The sequence below is a fragment of the Apis dorsata genome, unplaced genomic scaffold (assembly GCF_000469605.1).
Source record: "Apis dorsata unplaced genomic scaffold, Apis dorsata 1.3 scaffold_249, whole genome shotgun sequence".
Classification (NCBI taxonomy): Eukaryota; Metazoa; Arthropoda; class Insecta; order Hymenoptera; family Apidae; genus Apis; species Apis dorsata.
This window is the reverse complement of record NW_006263528.1, coordinates 1-4,576: the sequence shown is the minus strand read 5'-3', so window position 1 is coordinate 4,576 and position 4,576 is coordinate 1.

Below are 4,576 nucleotides of genomic sequence, written 5' to 3'. Positions count from 1 at the left end.
GGGGGGGGGGGAGGAGGATGATATCGTTCACGCGTTCACTGAAGATGTAAAAATGGAAATTTAAGAAAGATCGTGGAACACGACGATTGGATTGGATCGGTTGAGAGGGGCGGCAATCGAAACGAAACCGCTGGATTGCCGATTCGGCTCGATTTTCGGTTCGATCGAAAGGGAGAATGTGTTTGCGCCCACGCGAAAACGACGAATGCCGATCGATGGCCGGTTATAACGAGCGCCGCAAGAAAATCATCGGTCGTCTGGTGCCAAATTCTCGACTATAGTAGATAGTGTAATTTCTCGAAACGAGTGCTTCCGTACTAACGATCGTTAATAATAATAATAATAATAATAATAATAATCTCGTCGCTGGCAAAGGTGAATATTCGAATATTTGGGAAACGATCGATCGACGAATACGTGCAATTCCGACACCAGATCTTTATCCGGTTTTAGTGGATATCGTTGTAATATACGTACGTAACAATTTTTATTCGATTTACTCCTTTCTTCCTTTCTTCTTCTTCTTCTTCTTCTTCTTCTTCTTCTTCTTCCTTTTTTTTTTTTTTCGATTTTAAATATCTCATCCAACGTTCAAACGTTCGGTCAGATTAATGTAATCGTGTAATATGATATTAATTTAATGAACTGTTTCTCGAACTGTTTCTGAGGAGAAAAAAAGAAAAGAAAAAAAAAAAAAGAGAGAAGTTTCCACTTGGTCTATCGTATCATCACTCTTGGCGAAGAAATAAAAAAAAAAAAAAAAACGTAACGCACTTGTATCCGCGTTTTCGAAAGTTATTTATGCACGTAAACCGGCATAAAGAGCAAAAAAGATATCACTTTTTCTTGTAATTAGACTTATTTATGTTTGTAAGTAATGCGTCTGATCGAGCGAATAAGAGCATCCGTGTTTAATAGTCGTACGTGTACAGTGCTGTTTCATTAAGAGGGCACGAATCCACCAAGTGAGAGAGATTCTTCGCAAAAAAAAAAAAAAAAAAAAAAAGAAAAAAAGAATCTAATCGATTCTCGATTTACTTAGCGGAAATCGAATCGATCGAGAATTCCATCGTACGAAATCGTAGTCTACAGAGTAGTCGGGTAATTGTCACCTTGATATTTTTTTTTTTTTTTCTTTTTATGCTACGAAGAACGAAGAAGAATTTATATATAGCGAATACTGCGTGGTACAAAATTGTATGGTACCAAGTATTATACGGTATGATATACCTAGTTTTTACTCGTTATTTATTAGGAAGAGAGAAAAGATTTTTTTAAAAAGAGATGTTAGAAGATTTTATTAATCGTCGTAAAGAATTTTAACGCGTTGATTAACTGATGATAAATCCACAACAGTTTATATTACTTTTAAATAGTAATGATTTTACATTCGTATATTTCCTTTTAATTTCCTATCCCATCTATGTGATAAACATCATCCGTAGTATTTATCACGTAAGATATTGAAATTGAATGGTTTTGGAATTAAAGGGAATCCAATTCAAATCTAATCAAAACTGTTGTGATAAAAATAATAACGATAATTGCAGACAATCAAATTCTCAGTCAATTAAATTAATTTAATATCGATCATACGATCGAATCTTTTCCACTGTATAATTATTGTAAATTAAACTTTTTCTCCAGCTTCTTCCTCGTTCCGAGGAACGTCAATTCTCTGTAACAAAAATTTTATTTGCTTATGAAAAGGAAAGATTCATCGATGATCAAATATTTTTTTTTTACTTTACTAAAGTAAAAATAAAAATAATAATTATTGGAGAAAAGAAAAATATTTCGATATAAATAGTACGTGTAATGGTATATTAATAACGTAACGCGAGATATAAGCAAATAAAATAATATTAAAGAGGAATCCAAGTAAAGAAGATGTTATAGAGGATTAAGATGGCGACAGTTACCGAACCACCCTGTATATACTTGCACACCCATGTAACTCAACTTTCTATGTACATGTATGTAGAGTGTAAATGTATTTATATATACGTATATAGAAAGTGGAAGACTCTTTAATTTTGTCGCGAACTTTTATCTAATGTGCGAAAGGCAATCAAATTTTTGAATAAAAATATCGCAAATACAAACATATTCTTCAACCGGAGCGAAATATCACGTGTAACGAGAATTTATTAATTAACGTGTCCACTGCCGAACGAATTTTTTTCTTTATCTGTGCGCTGTGTGTACCAACATACGTATTGTCGAAATATTTTGAAAAATTTCCTATTTGTTAATTCGCCATACACGTATGCACATCGTAAAATCCCGTCTTAATCCCGATTAAAATTCATAAATAAGCGCAGTGAACGTGTTAAATCGAACGAATAGTTTTTTTCCGCCCACTCTTACGTTTTCCTTTTTTTTTTTTTTGTATAAATTTCCATTTTTTACAAGCTCGTAAGAAACATAGAAGAATTATAGTCATACTTAATCGACACACGCGTGAGATTAAAAGTTTTAAATTATTCCGACGCGAAACTCGATTGTGCTGCCGCCGCTGCTCGAGAAATATGTGTCAGCGTTGTTTAAAAAGCGATTAACGAGCGTTTAACCGTGTGAATGGGAATGAAGAAGCATAGTCCATTTTAGCTCGTGGGATGCGTGAATGCCTTTGTGAATGCGATCACAAATCAATCGATGAATATAATAGTCTGTGGTATCATTAACACAATTTTTGTAATGACAATGTAAATATATCGTTGTAAATACGTTCTATAATACATACTACATATAATGTGTACAATGTATTTGTGTCAATTTCTTTTTTACCATAAATCAAATCATTTATTACGATAAAGTTTTACATTGATCTCATGATCCTAAAGTGCAAATACTTCGATAAAGTAGAATCTATAATTCAGTTCTATCTGTAGTTTACTTCGTTCGTAGATAACCAAAATATTCAAAAGGAATTTCGCAATTTTTAGCTCGATGTTTTACTTTTTTAAAGTATTACGAAGTCAATGGTAAGCATACGATATTTAACTTTAGCCGAATAAATAAAGATATCGATCGACTCGGACCCTCGACTGACCACCGGAAGTAGAGCACTAACCCGACGATTCTTGTTACTATTGCATGCACAGTCACTCAAGAAAGAACGAATTAATAAAAACATGATGACATTTCAAGTGAACGTAGAAATATAAAATGAAGAAGAAAAAAATAGAAAATCGTTCAAATAATTATAAAGCATTTGAAACAAGAAAGAAACACTCGATTGAAACGAGAGTAAAATCAGTAAAAAATACAAGACAATTTATTTTTCCCTTCAAATTAGAGAACTATCTTTATACGAAATGCGTCGTTATATCTTTTACAACATATTTAAAACTAGATAGATTAAAACTAAGATATATGCATATTAATTCTGAAAGATAATTTATATAATTAAAAGCGATAGAAGAAAATAACAATAAATGCACTATACAAAAATTGATAAAATCTTTGATAAAGAAAGTGAAAAAAAAAAATAAAAAATGAAAAATAATTAAAAAAATATTGGAAGAATATTATACAAAGTTTCCTGATACTTGTATTTCAATCTAATAATAATAATCCAATAATTCGTGTAAGATTTAGATTGGATTAAAAATTTGTGTAATTTTTTGCTTGATTTAATAAAAATAATTATTAATAAAATATTATAAAAAATACTGAATTAACGAATATAATATAATAAAGTTATATATTTAATATATATTTCGAAAAAAAAATTTTGGAAAATCAATTATCAATTTCGCCAAATGATGAGAAAATGATTACATATTGAGATCTACTTGAAAAGAATGTAATTCTATTAAAACGTTTTTTTAATCGTTGTATAACGATATAATAAAGTTAATTAAAAATTGACACCATCTTATGAATCTATGAATATGTGAAATAAATATAGATAAGGAAAACAAATAGTGTAAGAAGGAGATAGAATAAAAAAACTGAAATCAGCGCCATCTGCAGAGTACCGCAAATAAAACGTAGAAAAAAGTGAGAAAAGGATAGAGATATGGTAAAAATAAACTATTCGCGCCATCTCTTGATTTATTTCACAATCTTGATAAAAATAGTTTGAATTTTGAAACCAAGAGATGGCGCTGATTCTCAATTCTTCGTTCTTTTTACTTATTTTTTAAATATTTTAACGATTTTCTATTTTTTTATAAGTTTATATATTCTTTTAATTTATTTATGTCTTTTTTCTTATATATTCTTATATTTTCTTTCATTTTTTTTTTTGAATCCAAAAATTGAACCAATTTCCATAATACTGAAAGAAACCACTTTATATACATAATTTTCAATACAATTTTATATACACTATTTTTAAAACGCGATTTTATTTTTCATTTTATTTTCAAAATGCAATACTAATATGAAAAATAATTGATATGATCAAGATGGAATAATATCGCTAACTCAAACTACATCGAAACCCATATTATTAAAAAATTTATTTATTACTATATTGTAAAAGAACAAATATAAAATTTAAAAATATATAAATTTAAAAAATTTATATATTAATAAAATAATTAGAAAATAAATGAATAAAGAA